The sequence below is a fragment of the Antechinus flavipes genome, chromosome 5, assembly GCF_016432865.1.
Source record: "Antechinus flavipes isolate AdamAnt ecotype Samford, QLD, Australia chromosome 5, AdamAnt_v2, whole genome shotgun sequence".
In the NCBI taxonomy this organism is placed as follows: Eukaryota; Metazoa; Chordata; class Mammalia; order Dasyuromorphia; family Dasyuridae; genus Antechinus; species Antechinus flavipes.
The window spans coordinates 30,940,304-30,959,456 of NC_067402.1; positions in this window are offsets into that span (position 1 = coordinate 30,940,304).

A 19,153-nucleotide genomic window follows, 5' to 3' on the forward strand; every position below is an offset into this window, starting at 1 on the left:
TTGAAATATCCTAGGGTCAATAATTAGCTAAAAATTTGAGGAGAAAAAATTTCAACATAAAATTAGTTACAACTGAAATATTGAAATATGCAGCATCCCCTAAAATTACTAATGACTGTTTTGAAAAAGAGCTTATACCACTCTCTGAGAGCATTCCTGATAATCCATATGAGTCTTGCTCATGTCTCTCTCATGCAAAATTATTGCTGTTGCTTTGTTATCTAATTTTATTTACTTTATATACTTATGCCCCATCTTTGCTACCACGAAAAGAATAGCTACAAACAGTTTGTACATGTGAGTCCTTTTCCCGCTTTTATAATTTTCTTGGGATACAGATGCAGTTGTGATGCTGCTGGACCAAAAGTTATGCACAGTTTTCTAGTTTTGGGGGCATAGTTCCAAATTGCTCTCCAGAATGGTTGGATCACTTCACAATTCCACCAATAATGCATTAGTGTGCAGTTTTTCCATATCCTCTGCAACATTTACTATTATCTTTTTTCTGTCATCTTAGCCAACCTGAAGGGTGTGAGGGAGTATGTAAGAGCTGTTTTAATTTGCATTTCTCTGAGCAATAGTAATTTAGAGCATGACTATAGATGGCTTTAATTCCATCACCTGAAAATTGTCTGTTCATATCCTTTGACCATTTATTAATTGGGGAAATGATTTGTATTCTTATGAATTTGACACAGTTCTTTATAGATTTTAGAAATGAGACCTTTATCAGAAACACTGATGCAAAGATCTGATAAGTAGATTATCCCTTTCTCTCTTGATTTGCTTATGGTATCACCTTATATACCCAAATCATGTACACATTTTAACCTTATTTTAGTATGGGGTGTGAGATGTGGATCTATGCAGAATTTCTAACTTTCCAGTTTTCCCAACAATTTTTATGAAATAATGAGTTCTTATGCCAGCAGTTGAAATTTGGGGGTTTATCAAATACTAGATTACTATAGTTTTTGACTATTGTGTCCTTTGCATCTGACCTATTTCACTGATATACCACTCTATATCTTTGCCAGTACCAAATGGTTGTGATAACTGATGCTTTATAATATACTTTTAGGTCTGGTAATGCTAAGTCACCATCTTTTGTTTTTAAATTAATTCCCTTGATCTTTTGTTTTCCCAAATGAATTGTTTTTACTATTCTAGAAAATAATTTTTTGGCAGTTTGATTAGTATGGAACTGAACAAATAGACACATTTAAGCACAATTGTCATTTTTATCACATTAGCTCAGCCTGATCTGACTTTGTGTGATCTGAATTGTGATCAATTACTTGTAATTGTGTTCATAGCTCCTGGATATGTCTTGACAGGTAGATATCCAAATATTTTATTTTTTCTACAATTATTTTAAATAGAATTTCTCTATCTCTTGCTAGTTGGCTTTGTCAGTAATATATAGAAATGCTAATGATTTGTGTGGGTTTATTTTATATGTTGCAATTTTGTTAGAGCTGTTAATTGTTTCCAATAGGGTTTTGGATGATTTTCTAGGTTTTTCTAAGTATATCATCACATCTGCAAAGAGTGATAGTTTTATTTCCTCCTTGCCTATTCTAATTCCTTTAATTTCTTTTCCTTTCTGATTACAAAAGCCAACGTTTCTAGTACAATATTGAATAACAGTGGTGATAATGGATATCCTTGTTTCATCCTGTTCTTATTGTGGATGCATCCAGCTTCTCTCCATTACAAATAATGCTTGCTATTAGTTTTCCATAGATACTGCTTATTATTTAAGGAAAGCTCCCTTTATCTCTGTGCTCTCTAGTGTTTTCTAATAGGAATGGGTACTATATGTTGTCAAAAGTTTTGTTTTTTTTTTGGGGGGGAGGGGGCAGTTTTTGAGATTATCATATGATTTCTGTTGGTTTTGTTATTGATATGGTCAATTATGGTAATAGTTTTTTTTTTCTGATATTGAACTAATCCTACATTCCTGATATAAATCCCATTTGGTCATAGTGTATTAGAATGCTGATTAGTTGCTGTAATCTCTTTGCTCATATTTCATTTAGAAATATTGCATCAATGATCATTAGGAAAATTGGTCTATCCTTTCTCTGTTTTGGCTCTTACTAATTTAGGTATCAGTGCCATATTTGTGTCATAAAAGAAATTTGGCAGGACTCCTTCTTTAACTATTTTTCCAAATAGTTTATATAGTATTGGAACTAATTTTTCTTTAAATGTTTAGTAGAATTTAGTTGTAAGTCCTGGAGATTTTTTCTTAGGAAGTTCATTGATGACTCATCCAAATTCCTTTTCTAAAATGGGACCATTTAACTAACTTACTTCCTCTTCTGTCGATCTTGGCAATTTATATTTTTGTAAACATCATTCATTTTGGTTAGATTGTCAGATTTGCTGCCACACAGCAGCAAAATAACTTCTAATTATTGCTTTAATTTCTTCTTCATTGGTAAAATGTCCTAAGTACACCCTTTTTATTTTTGATACTGGTAATTTTTTTTCCCTTTCCTTTTTCTAATCAAATTAACCAAAGGTTGATCTAATTTTTTTTTCATAAAATCAACTCTTAGTTTTATTGATTCAATCACTTTCTTGGTTTCAATTTTATTAATTTCTCTTTTGAGTTTCAGAATTTCTAATTTGGTATTCAGTTGAGAATTTTAAAAATTTGTACTTTTTTAAAAAAAATTTTAATTGCATGCCAAATTCATTCTTTTCTTTTTCTATTTTATTCATGTAGTATTTAAAGATATAAAATTTCCCATAAAAACTGCTTTGGCTGAATCCCATAGCTTTTGATATGTTGTCTCATTATTGTCATTCTCTTGGATGAAATTATGGATTGTTTCTGTGATTTGTTGTTTGACCCACTCGTTCTTCAGAATTAGATTATTTAATTTTCAAGTGGTTTACAATCTATCTTTCACTAGTCCTTTTTTGAATATAATTTTTATTTCATCATGGTCTGAAAAGGAAGTATTCACTATGCCTACTTTTCTATATTTGATTGTAAGATTTTTATGCCCTAATACATGGTCATGTACTGCTAAGAAAAAGGTTCATTCCTTTCTGTACCTATTCAATGTTCTCCATAGAAAATGGATCTATCATATCTAGGTTTTCTTGGATTCTATTAATATTCCTAGTTTCTTTCTTTTTTATTTTGTGGTTAGATATATCTAATTGTGAGGGAGGTTGAGGTCCCACACATATCATTTTGCTGTCTATTTCTTCCTATAAGTGGTTTAATCTCTTTTGGAGTCTGAATGTTCTAACACTTGGTGCAAACATATTTAGTCTTATTACTACTTCATTGCTTATGGTACCCTTTATCAAGAAATATTTTCCTTCCTCATCTCTTTTAATAGAGTCTACATTTACTTTTGCTTTATATGAAATCAAAATTGCTATCCCTGTTTTTTTTTTTTTACTTCAGCTGAAGCATAATAAATTCTGCTCCAGCCTTTTATCTTCACTCTGTAAGTATCTCTCTGTTACATGTGTTTCTTGTAAACAACATATTGTAGCATTCTGCTTTTTGATATACTCTGCTATTCCCTTCTGCTTTATGGGAGAGTTCATCCCTTTCACATTCTCAGTTTTGATTACCAGCTCTGTATTTCTCTACATCTTACTTTCTCCCCTATATATACTTTTGTTTTCTCTTTCCACCCTGTCCTTAATAGGTTTTTGTTTTTTTTTTGGGGGGGAGGGGGCAGTTTTTGAGATTATCATATGATTTCTGTTGGTTTTGTTATTGATATGGTCAATTATGGTAATAGTTTTTTTTTTCCTGATATTGAACTAATCCTACATTCCTGATATAAATCCCATTTGGTCATAGTGTATTAGAATGCTGATTAGTTGCTGTAATCTCTTTGCTCATATTTCATTTGGAAATATTGCATCAATGATCATTAGGGAGATTGGTCTATCCTTTCTCGGTTTTGGCGCTTACTAATTTAGGTATCAGTGCCATATTTGTGTCATAGAAGAAATTTGGCAGGACTCCTTCTTTAACTATTTTTCCAAATAGTTTATATAGTATTGGAACTAATTTTTCTTTAAATGTTTGGTAGAATTTAGTTGTAAGTCCTGGAGATTTTTTCTTAGGAAGTTCATTGATGACTCATCCAAATTCCTTTTCTAAAATGGGACCATTTAACTAACTTACTTCCTCTTCTGTCGATCTTGGCAATTTATATTTTTGTAAACATCATTCATTTTGGTTAGATTGTCAGATTTGCTGCCATACAGCAGCAAAATAACTTCTAATTATTGCTTTAATTTCTTCTTCATCGGTAAAATGTCCTAAGTACACCCTTTTTTATTTTTGATACTGGTAATTTTTTTCCCTTTCCTTTTTCTAATCAAATTAACCAAAGGTTGATCTAATTTTTTTTCATAAAATCAACTCTTAGTTTTATTGATTCAATCACTTTCTTGGTTTCAATTTTATTAATTTCTCTTTTGAGTTTCAGAACTTCTAATTTGGTATTCAGTTGAGAATTTTAAAAATTTGTACTTTTTAAAAAAAAAAAATTTTAATTGCATGCCAAATTCATTCTTTTCTTTTTCTATTTTATTCATGTAATATTTAAAGATATAAAATTTCCCATAAAAACTGTTTTGGCTGAATCCCATAGCTTTTGATATGTTGTCTCATTATTGTCATTCTCTTGGATGAAATTATGGATTGTTTCTGTGATTTGTTGTTTGACCCATTCATTCTTCAGAATTAGATTATTTAATTTTCAAGTGGTTTACAATCTATCTTTCACTAGTCCTTTTTTGAATATAATTTTTATTTCATCATGGTCTGAAAAGGAAGTATTCACTATGCCTACTTTTCTATATTTGATTGTAAGATTTTTATGCCCTAATACATGGTCATGTACTGCTAAGAAAAAGGTTCATTCCTTTCTGTACCTATTCAATGTTCTCCATAGAAAATGGATCTATCATATCTAGGTTTTCTTGGATTCTATTAATATTCCTAGTTTCTTTCTTTTTTATTTTGTGGTTAGATATATCTAATTGTGAGGGAGGTTGAGGTCCCACACATATCATTTTGCTGTCTATTTCTTCCTATAAGTGGTTTAATCTCTTTTGGAGTCTGAATGTTCTAACACTTGGTGCAAACATATTTAGTCTTATTACTACTTCATTGCTTATGGTACCCTTTATCAAGAAATATTTTCCTTCCTCATCTCTTTTAATAGAGTCTACATTTACTTTTGCTTTATATGAAATCAAAATTGCTACCCCTGTTTTTTTTTTTACTTCAGCTGAAGCATAATAAATTCTGCTCCAGCCTTTTATCTTCATTCTGTAAGTATCTCTCTGTTACATGTGTTTCTTGTAAACAACATATTGTAGCATTCTGCTTTTTGATATACTCTGCTATTCCCTTCTGCTTTATGGGAGAGTTCATCCCTTTCACATTCTCAGTTTTGATTACCAGCTCTGTATTTCTCTACATCTTACTTTCTCCCCTATATATACTTTTGTTTTCTCTTTCCACCCTGTCCTTAATAGTTTTTTGTTTTTTTTTAATCCAACTCACCCACTACTTTTTCTTCTATCATCCCTTTCTACCTTTCTCTTACCTTTCCCCCCAGTGTTTCTACCCTCCCTTTTACCCTGGCCCTTTCTCCTCCTGTTTCTTTATCAGATTAGATAAATTTCTACATTCAACTTAATGATTAAATTCTTCCCTCCTAGAACCAAAACCAATGAGATCAAGCTTCAGAGAATGCTCATCCTTGTCCCTTATTTTCCTGGATTGTAATGTCTTTTGCACCACTTCAAGTGAACAAATTGGCCCATTATACCTCCCCTTTTTTTTCTTTTTCAAGTGCAGAACTTTTTCCACCCCTTAATGTCTTTTTCTTTGATATCATCACATCAGAGTTCATTCACAACCATATCCTTCATCCATGTGATGCTCCACTCTGTGGGCATATAACAGATATAATTCTCAAGAGTTACAGATATCATTTTCCCATCTAGGGATGTAAACAGTTTAACCTTTAAACAATACATACTTTTGCTATGTTTACCTTTCTATGCTTCTCTTGAATCCTATGTTTGTAAATTAAATTTTCTGTTTAGGTCTGCATTTTTCAATGGAAAGAAAAAAAAATGGAAAGTCTCTTACTTCATTGAAGAACCTTCATCTCCCCTGAAAGATGATGCTCAGTTTCACTCGGTAGTTAATTCTTGGTTGTAACCCTACATCCTTTGACTTCCAGAATATGGCATTGTAGGCCCTTTGATCTTTTATTGTAGAAGTTGCCAGATCCTGGGTAATCCTGACTGTTGACCTTGATAATTAAATTGCTGGCAGTGTGCAGTATTTTTTCCTTGAGATTGTAGCTCTGGAGTTTTACAGCAATATTCCTTGAGGTTTTCTTTGTGGGATCTCTTTTCAAAGGGAGTCAGTGGATTCTTCAAATGACTATTTCCCTCTCTGTTTCTAGAATTTTGGGGCAGTTTTCCTTGATGTTTTCTTAAAGAATGTTCTCCAGGCTCTTTTTTTTTTTTTTTTTTTTTTTTTGGTAATGGCCTTGAGGTAGACCAATAATTTTTCAATTGTCTCTTTTGGATGCATTTTCCAGGTTAGCTGTTTTTCCAATGAGGCATTTTACATTTTCTTCCATTTTTTCCATTCTTTTTACTTTGTTTGACTCATTCTTGATGTCTCAGAGTTATTGGATTTCATTTGCCCCATTCTAGTTTTTAATATGTGATTTTCTTGTTAGCTTTTTCATCTTTTTCTATTTGATTAATTATACTTTCAAAGGTGTTTTCTTGGTTGGATTTTTTTTTTTGCATTTGTCTAATTGTATTTTTAAAGGAATTTCCTTCATTTATCAAAGTTGTTGACTCTTGCATATCTCTCATTTCTTTTGTCATTTTTTTTCTACCTCTCTTATTTACCTTTTAAAGTCTTTTATGAACACTTCTAAGAAGTCTCTTTGGGCTTGAGACCAATTCATATCACTCTTCTGAGGATACTTTGTCTTCATCTAAGTTGGTGTTTTGATCTTTCCTTTTCTATGGTCAAAGTTCTTTTCTGTTTCTTGCTCATTTTTTTTCCTTTTCTTGTAGTATTTCTTATTTCAGTTTTATGGTCAAGCTCTGCTGCTGGGGTAAAGAGGATGCTGTCTCAAGCTTCCAAGACTCTTATTCAAATCTGAGCCTTGGTTTTGAGAACAGGGGCCCCTTGTCTTTGCAGGGGGTAGATTTATCTGCTCTTTCCAGGAAAAAGTGGTTTCCCAGAATTCACCTTTTGAGCTGGGACTGAAGGCTGTCCCACTGAGCCAAGGCTAAGGGTCTCAGTTACTGATTTGCTATGAGTAAGACCCTCTCAATGGCTTTCCCAGAGCCTGTCTAAGCTGGGCTGAATATCCTTTTCACCCCAATGAGACTGACTGACCTTTCTTGAAAATTTTTCCAGTCTCATCTTGAATTGAAAAATGCTTTCATTCCACTTGGTGTTCTGTGACTTTTCAAGAGAAACTGGGAGTTTGAGTAGCTTCCTGGCTTTACTCTGCCATCTTGGCTTCATCCCCAAAAGTCCTACAATTCACATGTTTCTGACTTCAATTCTTGTTCCCTATGTACCATAGTGTACTTCATCATTTTAAGAGTATATTATATTTAGTATAATTCTCCCCAAGAGACCAGACTACTCAATTGAAACAATCAGAGATGATAACTAGACCTAAACATCTCTGTTAAATCAATCCATCAATCAACAAACTTAAATTAAATGTGAAAAGTCAATCAATCACCTCAGAATCCTTTGAATATCATTGGATAATTGGAAGAACAGTGCATAGGAAGTACATTCAAAATTGATTGAGAAGATGTGGTTGCACATCTCCTCCGATCCCTGGATTTTTATATAAAAGTACAAGCCAATTTCGAATCCAAATCTTTTGCAACATCTGGAAAATTAATGGTAAAAGTCAATCAATCAGATTTATGAGAAAGAAACCCTTGGGGATAGAAGGGAATAAGAATGTGAGAAGAACTCTGATTTGGGGGTCATATTACTCTCTTCTCCATATCCATCTTCCTCCCATTGTTCAGAGGAAGACCTTGCAAAATACAATCGGTTGGGAGATTTTGGACATCCCACTGGTGTCATAGTCTAAGCAAATTCACTTGTTGCTTGATGTAATAGCTTGATGTAATGTCTATATCATGGATCAAGAAGAAATTTAACATACTCAGGAGAGGTAGCATCAAAGAATCATACAGCAAGTTAAGCAGAAATCAAGAGCCTGTATACTTAGAAAAAATTAATAAGCATCCCATAAATAGAAGAAAAGAAATTCCAGAAATGAGAAGCTATGAGCTACCCTTTTAGTTCTCATGCTCTCTAAACTTGACCTACTTTTTCACAGACTCCACATCTAAACAAAATAATAAGTTGCTTGGTATGTGCTGGGCACTATGCTACATATTAGTAATATAAATCTAAACAAAAAGAAAGATAGCCCCTGTATTCCCGGGGATAAATTCTCATGAGGGTCAACAACTCATGAAAGGTAATTGAAAGGGAGGAAGGAGGCAGAAGAAGATGGTCTCATCTTCCCACAAAATGTTAGTTCATAGATGGATTCACTACTGAGAGAATGGAGCCAAAATAGTGGAGAAATATTACATTGTTTAAAGATCACACAATTAGATGCATAATTATTCCAAATAAAGATAGCCCAAGCAATAAGGGAGATTTCAGAATGAAGCTGAAGGTGAAACATGAGTTAAAATGCAGTATTTCAGAAACAAAATCAGGAAAGTTGTAAGGGTTAAAAAAAACTAAGTTCTTCTCCAAAATTAATAGCCCAGTAGGGAAAATCGCTGGAATTGGTGAAAGGATGTTCTTCTGTGAGAAGAGCTGAATGGATCTTTTAGCATGAAGAGGCACATTTTATATGTACTGGTAGAAGACTTATACTTTTGGGAGAATGTTTATATCAACTGTTTTTACTATATAGCTTAGTAAATACTCCCTTGCAAAAAGTTAATTGTCTTACTGATTAATTGATATTAACTGGTGATCAGAGAGGAAGCACTTGGGGGGCTCATAAGTTTCCATATAACAGAGAGACCTTCCCCTCATCCCCTCAGGAGATCCATTTGGGAATGCAGTTTGCAATCAGCAAGTTTAAATAGTAAGTTTAGAGCATGTGAGATAAAAGTAAACTAACAAAAATAACCATTAATTGTTCCAAGCTTTATTGAATGAAGTTTCATGAATAATAATAGATGAAAACTTTCACCAATAAAAGGAGTCCTATGAGTATATTACCAAGCTAGGTGACATTACACAATTCCTTCTATCATATATGCCATGTTTAGTATAAAAATAATCTGGAATCAGAGTAACTAAGTTCAAACCCAAACCCTGAGTTGTATTATTTATGAGACCTTAGATGAGTCACTTGGCCATTATATGTTCCTTTTTCCTCAGCTGTAAAATTAGATCAGACTTGAAAGTATGCATACTACCCTCCAGCAATAGCTCTATGATTATACTATATGTTTAATTTCCTCAATGGAGTTCTGTGGGATTCCCAGTGAAATGGGGTGAGAGCCCAACTACTAGAGATGAACTATTCTCCACTCTACCATAATACCATCAAGGTTATGGGGAAAAGAAAATGCAGTGTACCACGCATAAAAGTCAAGAGGAACATTCCAAAAGAAAGAAAGTTGATTGATGGTAGGGTTGATTTCATTTGGGTCTTTATATTTCTAGTGCTGCTAGACTGTCCAGAACATTGTAGTTATATAATCAAGTTTTGTTCATTGATCATCAAGTCAATGGCAGCAATTGTCAAATTGGTTCTTTTGTTGTTTAGACATTTCAGTCAGACATGACTCTTTGTGATCCCATTTCTTGACAAAGATACTAGAATGGTTTGCTATTTACTTCTCTAGCTCATTTTACAATTGAAGAAACTGAGTAAAATAGGATTAATTGACTTGTGCAGGCTCACACAATAATTGTCTGAGGCTGACTTTGGATTCATCTTCCTGACTCCAGGCTGCTCTGCACCACTTAGCTTTCCAAATTGGATTTAGCAAAAGAATATTTACTTGTTTTCATGCTAGTTTCAAGTGCCCGGTCTTTGGTGTGGGTTTTCAACCCAAAGTCAGAGTTTTATACCCTTCTGCCCTGCAGGATATAATGTGGTCTAGCTAAAGTGATTTTTTATGCCTATCAATGGAAAGTTTATACAATCCATGTGTTTTTTAGATAAACTATGCTGTTTATGGAAGAATATGGGTATTCCCTCCTACATACTCACTTCAGCTTTCAGCAGCCCAAAGGCATGGCTAACAAACACCATGGTGCCTTTTTTTCCCACCCAGGTAATATTTAGTATTCAAAGCCAACATACAAGTTAATTCCATCTCTTCTTGTAAATAAATTAAGATCACAGAACCGGATATAAAACACATATTTATTTAAATCAGCATATAAAAAGTAATTTGCTGAGCAAAGTGATTGCAAAAAAACTTCAATGAAACATAAGCATCATATCATTAAAATTATGCTGTGAATGACTGTTAGAATACTGAAATTTCATCTCCTAATCTTGATTCTATTAGCAATAAATGACCAGTTACACTCTTATACTTTCACTAATCCATTAAAGCTAATATTGTAAATGTACTTGTAAGGAAATGTTGGTAAGTAATATAATAAAATACTATATTGTAGCTATAACATTTTGGAGTGTAATTACTATTCTTATAAAAATCTAAATGATCATGGTTAGCAATTCACTTGAAATCTAATTAACTTGCCCTAGTTATCTTGCTCAATGCCTGCAATACCCAAATAATCTTTCCAAAGTTAACGTATTAATAAGAATGTGATTATGCATTTTCCTCTGTTTAATTTTGATTTAATTACATTACCAAATTTAGTTTGTCTCCCAGCCAAGTATCAAATGTCAATTCTGTAAGTGCTTCATTAATAGATACTGAATCATCAGCATTTAAAAAAAAAGACAATGCAATAAGAAAACAGACCATGTCATTAATTTTGTGCAAATTATTAAATATGTTGATTCTTAGTTTTCCATATTCTAGTTTGCTGCCAAACTGCACAAAAAATGAAGTAATTCTTTGAAAGATTTCTCATCCAAGAAAATAAACTTTTATGTGGGTAGAGAAGGGCTGCTTCACTAGCTCTCTCTAGGAAGAAGAGCAGGGGGTGGGAGGGGCTCATAGCTCTCTGATCTCCTTATCCTCTGTCTCTTGGAAGAAATTTTTCCTAGATAAAATAAAAAATGGAAAGCAGTCCAGAAAGAGGATTCTAAAGCATGAAGTAAATCCATTTGAATGCAATTGAAATTTAGGAAAAGCAAGGAAGGAAGGAAAGAAAACAATTTGGTAAGCTGAATTTTCTCTACTGATTAGAAAGCTGATAAGTTTGGGACTTGAAATGACTTTTTCATCAAACTCACAGATAAGCTCAAAGCTTATCTTCATAATTGTTACCAGCTTTCCAAACTTTCAGTAGTGTCTATGTATAGACAGGTAATGTGTGTGATTCAGTAATGGATTTCAGCTTAAACCATTACTTTTCAAATTGTTTTTTTAAAACTCCCAGAACTCATGAGGAGGTCTAAGAGGACAGAGTATGAAGCAGACATAGACAAAATACCAGAGAGGCACAAGGGCTTATTAACGGGAACAGAGAAATAGGTGATTTTCAAATTTGCCCTGCCAAGAACTATCCTTGGATGACCCCACACACATACACAACTTTTGCTTTTATGCATGTTACTGATTGAAGCTGGAAAAAATTGTTTTAAGAAATGCATTATAAATTGATTTAATCCAAGTTAATGTGACATAATCTTAACTGAGTCCTCTCTGCAGCAAGGCAACCTTTTATTCATCTCTCATTGAGTCACTATCTCACTCACTAGGCTGGTTTTTCTAAACCTTTTCATTCTTCTTCAAACTTTCCATAACTTCTCCTTACTCAACTGAGACTTTCACTTCTTGTTTCAATGAAAAAAAAATAGGTCATAAAAAAAGATCTCTCTCTCTCTTATGTCCTCCATTGCAAAATACATCATTTTCCTTCCCTACTATCTTGTCCCTTTGTCTTATATGAAGAGATAGCCCTTTTCATTACCAAAGCAAACTACTACATGTACAAATAAACCAATTTCATCCCATCTTCTATAACTGATTGTCCCTTCCCTCTGTTATAACTATTCTCTCCTTAATTTTCAATTTCTTTTTGTCAGCTGGTTGCTTCCTTGAGATCTAGAAATGTGTCCTTAGTTTTCTCCAAATTAAAAGGGAAAAAAAATCTCACTTAATCCATTTATCTCCTCTCATTATTTTTTTATATTTCTTCTCACTTTCTTGGGTAATCTTGACAACTACCATCAGTGTCTCAGCTTCCTTTCCTCTCACTGTCTTATCTCTGCAATTTGGCTTCAGGTTGGACACTCTCCAAAGTTTCCAATAATCTCTTAATTGCCCAATCTAATAGACTTGTCTCAGTTCACATATTTCTAGGGCTCTTTCTAGCTTTTCACCCTCAATAATCATCTTTTCCTTTATATTCTCTTCTCTCTCTGTTTCTATGACATTACTTTATCCTGCTAAACTTTCTATCTATTAAGCTACTTTTATGCATCTTTTGATAGATTTTTACTGAAAACATGACCACTAACTATGTGTATTACTAAAGGCTCTGTTCTAGGTCCTATTTTATTCTGCCAATGTTATTTTGTATGGTGAACCCATCAGCTCCCATGGATTCAATTATCATTTTTAAATAGATGATTCTCAGATCTATGCATTCAGTTCTAATTTCCCTTCTTACCTTCATTCACTTTTGTTTATCAAATATCTCACACTAGATATCCTGTATCTTAAAATCATCATGTCCAAAACTGAAGCCCTTATCCTTCCTCTACAACTCTTCTCTTCATAGATTTCCTGTTACTGCTGAGCAGTAAGTATTGTTATAGTCCCTCGGGTTTGTGATTTGTGCCATCCTTCACTACTTACAATCTATTACAGAACCCCTCCACTTCCAGACCCCTATCCATGAAATCCAATTTGTAGCCAAGCCCTATCAATTCTTTCTCAATATTTCTCATAATCATAATCTCTCTTCTGACCCTGATACTACCATAGCACAAATCATTATCATCTCAAAACTAGGCCATTTCAATATGTCTTTGATTGTTCATCCTGCCACAAATCTTCCCCAAACCATTCCAGCATCCATTCGGCTACAGTACATATCTGATCAAGTCATCCTATTCAATCCACTCGAAGGCCTCCCTGTTATCTCTAGGATCAAATAGGGACCCCTTTATTTGGCTTTTAAAGCCCTTCATACCTTTACAATCTTCTTAGACCAGGATTCCCTTAAAGTACTCCAAAATCTACTGTTATTGAGCCCCTTTCTTTTACTAAAAAAAAAAAAAAACAAACAAAACAAAATTAAAAACTTCATCTTTAGGATGAAAGCATTTTCCTTGACTATCACTTATACTCTCTTCATCTCTACTTCTTGGCTTCAGTTAAATCTCACTGCCTCCAGGAAGCCTTTCCAAACCCTTAAAATTAGTGTCTTCTCTCCAAGATAATCTTCAATTTATGCAAAGAAATGTTGTGAATGAAAAAAAAAAGACATGTTGACCCCTCACTGTGGAAGATGAAGAAAAAGGAGACAAAAGAGTGACTCTGTGTATCTGGGGGACTAGAATAATTTTGATGTCATTTATAGAAATAAGGAAGGGGTAAGAGGGGTGTCTTGGTAGTGGGTGGGGAAGGGGAATTTGTTTTAGACATATTGAGTTTGGAATACTACTGAAATATAGAAAAAAGGATGGCAACTGAAGAATGGGGAAAAGCATTTGAAGAGGATGTGAAATAGCTGCCTAAAGTCAGGGAATTCCCATATTTCAGGAGCTAAAAATGTCTGGGAAGAATAATCTCTGAATTGGCATTCAGAGATCTCAGGAGACTTAAAGATGTGACAGGTAAAAGTCCTAAGGCAAATACCATGAAACCATGCTATGCAGCTATGGATCCTCTCGCTACAAAGTCATTTACTTTAGCATTATATGGTTTGATCTCAACAGGCCATAACTAATACAATTACATTTTATTTTAAGTTTATTTCTACCTGGTATTTTGTCAGGGATGACAAAAGTTGATTTTTGTTTTTATTTTTGGTAAATTGCTTTTATTTATTTTGTATATTCTTTGACTTTTCTTATATGTGTAAGTGTTGTTTCTCCTTCTAAAATGTAAGCTCCATGAGGGAGGGAGTATTTTTATTTATGTCTTTGTATCTCCAGCATCAAGCATAGTTTTAGGCAATCAGTCAGCCATTTAATAACCATTTATTACAGGATATCCAGTATGAGATATTTGTCACCACTGTGAGTGACGGTAAATTTTAACTTTATGGAAAAAGTCAGAACAGAAGTGAGTGCAGGGGATAATGTTGTAAAGAAATTTTTTTTCAAAATAAAAAAAATTTATAAAAATAAATGTTTGCAAAATTTCTGCTTCTATTAAAAAAAATTAACTTCATATTTGAAGATTTAGCTTGCCCACAAAGAAGTGAATTTGGAATACAAAATCTAATACATGACCCCAATACAACCTGAAATCTAGGACAAGCAAACAAAGGAAGAAACCAAAAAGAATATGTCTTTTCAATTCGTGTCAGTCACAATACTAAAAGAAATTTTGAAGATCAGCAGCCCAACTTGTCTATTTTACATTTGAGGCAACTAAGTCCTAGAGAATTGAAATGATTTCTGATCACAGATATGATAAGGAGAAAGACTTGGATTTGAACCTTGGCTCTCTTCTCCAAATTCCAAGTGCACTTCTTTTCAAAAATACTTTCTATAGCCAAGAAAGCTGCTATGCATCTCTAGATACTCTAGCTACAAAGTCATTTACTTTAGCATTATATGGTTTGATCTCAACAGACCATAACTAATACAATTACATTTCATTTTAAATTTATTTCTACCTGAGCATCACTTAGCTTTATTGCTTCCCCCATCATCCTTATTTCCCCCTTTCAGGATGAAATTTAAAAATTCTATGTGTGCTTGGAGAATAGCTTTGCAGATACGGCATAAGATCGATTTGTTTGTTATACCCATTTCTTGTTTATGAGGCTAAAGGGCAGCAGGGACTCATTTGATTGCTGAGTAGTGTACTGAGATAAACTGTGGAGACCTGTAGGGATGGAGAAATTAAGCTAGAGCAGTAGAGTACAAAACAATTTGAGAAGCTTATGGCAGTTAATTCCAAAACCAGCATTTTAAGAAGACAGCTGGAATACATTGCTCAATGTGAAGCAATTACATGTCTAAAGAAATAGAAAGTCATGTAAAAAAAAAAATTTAAGATGGAAGCCATTGAAATTCTTTTCCTAAAGAACCAATCTGAGCCTACCATTTTCTTGCCCAAGAAGAGAAAAAGGGATGAGAAGATAAAAGATTGTGATTTGGAAGGACCTCAGCAACCATCAAATCCAACTCTCCCATTTTCCATCTGAGAAAACTCAGGAGTCACATGACTAGTAAGTGTCTGAGGTGGGATTTGATCCACAGTTTTTTCAGATTTCAAATCTAGCATTCAATAAAATAATAATAAATAAATAAATAATAAATTATATATATATATATATATATACATATATATATAAATTAAAATAAATAAATAAAATAATAGAAAAATCTATTAGATAATTCTTGTTTTTTTCAGTCTTACACTATCTTTCCATTGTTATCATATCGTACATTACTATTTTCCATGCACTGAATTTCCAGACAAATTGACTTGCCTGTTTTTTCCCCCTGGGTCCAGTAGATTTCCCATCTCCTACCTTCATGCCCTCATATAAGTTGTTCCTCAGGCCAAGAATACACACATCTACATATTAATCTCAGGGAATCCCTAGTTTCTTTCAAAACTCAGGTCAATTTTATGGAAATATTTTATCTAACTTCATATATGTCCTCTCAATGGAGTGGGAGAAGGAGGAAGGCAAAAAATTTGGAACTCACAATTTTAAAAACAAATATTAAAAAATATTTTATGTGTAACTGGAGAAAATAAAATATTAAATAAGAAATAAAAAAAAAACCCTTAAGCCAAGTGTTATCTTCTCCAAGTTGCCAGCTTCTCTCTTCTCCACCCAGGAAATAATTGAAAACAACAATTTGTTTTGACAATGAGAACAGAAAAATTCTTTGTATATAACTTTGTATTTGTTTATCTGTCTTCATGTGATAGGTACTTTCAGGGGAGAGCCCTAAAATTAGAAAAGCCTGAGTTCAAATCCACTCTCAAGTATTTACAGGCAAATCATTTAACTTCTGTTTGCCTTTGTTTCCTCAATTGTAAAATTAGGACAATGCTCAGACCTACTTCCCATGCAAGTGATGATCAAATGAAGTAATATTTTTAAAGCACTTGGAACAGTGACTGGCATTTTTATTGTTGTTCAATTGCCTCAATTTTGCATGACTCTTTGGGACTCATTTTGGGTTTTCTTGGCAAAGATATTTGGTATGGTTTGCCATTTCCTTCTCCAGTTCATTTTACAAATGAGGAAATTAAAGTAATTAGGGTCCAGTGACTTGTCTAGGAACACATAGTTAGTAAGTGTCTAAGAACAGATTTTACTTAAGGAAGATGAGTCTTCCTGACTTCAGTCCTGGAACTTTATCCACTTGTATCACCCACCTGCACATAGTGAGCATTAAATAAACCTATCTTCCTTCCTTCCTCCCTTTATTTCTTATTTCCTTCTTTCCTCCCTTTTCCCACCCAATAGAATGTTTCTGTTCTCCTTACACATATGTTTAATCCCTCAAAATCCCTCAAAATCCCTCAAAAGAATTTATAGTCCTTGTGGGCTAGGACTTTAGCATTTTGTTCTTGTTTGCTCAATATTTAGCATGGTGCCATAGCTGGCACTAAAAATATGCTTGTTTAATGAATGAATTGTACTTTAAAATGAAGGTAGATCATCTCCAGACTCCAGCTGTGGGAACAAATATCGGCATCTGTTCACCATCACAACATGGATTTTGGCTGCCCTCTCTCTGGGCATGATTTACCAGCTGGTGGACACAAATTCCAATCTGCCTTAACCTCCTATCCAAAGGACTCTAGGCTAATGTTCAACTTTCTCTTTCTGGAAACCAAACAGACCACTTCAGATCTCTGAAACTCTGACCAGGATAAGGCCCCAAGGCTTCATGGGCAGATACTCTGCCAAATGAGCTGAATGGAAAACTTCTCATTGGGTGAGCCAAGAAGAACAGGGATCAACTTTGCTAGAGCCTAGTGGTACTCTTAGAACATTCGTTATTCCAGCTGAAACCTTAGATTGTGCAATGGCATAAAGCAGGGTCTCTGGTTTAACCCAGAAAGATTTGTCCAGGGTCCTTCTCTGGGTAATCATGGGGCCAAAGGGTCAAAAACATGACCCAGGTAATCAAGTAATGTAAGATAATTTTTAGCTGAATGGGACTTCCCTTTCCCCTTGATTTACATTAAGACTGAATAATACATTTTTATGTTTGTAGTCAGAGTAGAAAGCGGGTGTGTAAAGCGATATAAATATAAATACATAAATGCACACACACACACACACACACACACACACACATGCACATAAAATAAGGAGAGCCCTCCAGAGAATCATCTCAGCAAATATAGCATTACTGCTATTTTTGTCCCTTGCTGATACATACTCGACTTGGTGCAACATATTTCAATGTTGCTGACATGCAGAAATGCAATGTGTAAGATTGAGCTTTTTCATCTGCCTCCCTTCTCTTTTCCTATTTGCCTGAAGTCAAAGCGTGCCACATATTTCACTCCAAATGTTCCCCATATTCTTTTGATTATTCTATAGTCAGATGATGTCCATACTTGGTACTGGAACAGGCGTTTCAGAATCCTCAATAGTCTTTCAAAAAGAAACCCAACATTAGGAAATAATCAGGCCAAGATGTAACTTCCAGCCAACCTTTTGGAGATTTGAAATCCTTTCTGAAAAGATGATGAAGAGCAGGTCCTTCTATATCAGTTCTGCTATTCTCAGTGCCAGCCAGATGTTTGGAGGAGCTGGACCTCTGGCTTGGGCTTTGCCAAGAGACTTTGGGAGGTGGGAGAAAAGACAAGAAATATAACACATGAAAATTGTATTTCTGCCTCAGTCTCTAGGACAGAGAAGAATGGAGGAGAGGAAGGAAAAGGAGGACAAAGGAGGGAAAAATCAGCAGAGTAGGGTAGAACAAGAAGTTTTAGGCCAGGATGCTAGTAGTACTGGGAACTTTTTTAATTTTATGATAGGAATTTTATTTATTTTTAATAAATATTGTGTTATGAATCATGTTGGGAGAGAAAAATCAAAGCAAAAGGAAAAAAAATGGGAGAATTTTTTTTAAAAAACAGAAAAAAAAAGTGAACGAACATAGCATGTGTTAATTTACATTGTTTCCTTACTTCTTTCTCTGGATAGAGATGGCATTTTCTATCCAAAGTCTACTGGGAGTGCCTTTGGATCACTGAACCACTGAGAAGAAGTTTTTCATAGTTGATCATCACATTCTTGCTATTATTGTACACAGTGTATTCCTGGTTCTGCTTATTTAGCTCAGCATCAGTTCGGGTAAATCTTTCCAGGCCTTTCTATAATCATTTTGTTCATCATTTTTATAGAACAATTATATTCCATTACCTTCATGTACCACAACTTGTTCAGCAATTCCCCAATATACAGTGGGTGGCTGTTGACATCTGAAATCAGCCAGGCAAAACAGATAGACTTAGGCATACATACTCACAGCTAAAATGGGACAGGAGGAAGTCATCTTTCAGATTTAAGTGAAAACAGAGAAAACAAAGCCTGGAGGGAGGATAAATGTGGAGGGGGGACAAGGGAGCTCTGGGAAACCAACTAGTGCCTTAAGCAGATGTCTGCTAAGAGACTGCTTTACTGCAGTCCTTTTCACCCTTGCTTTTCCAGACTTGTTTTACTCCAAAAAGTGTGGTAGCTGTAATTCAAAGAGGCGATGGTATAATGTGAAGAATAACAGACAAG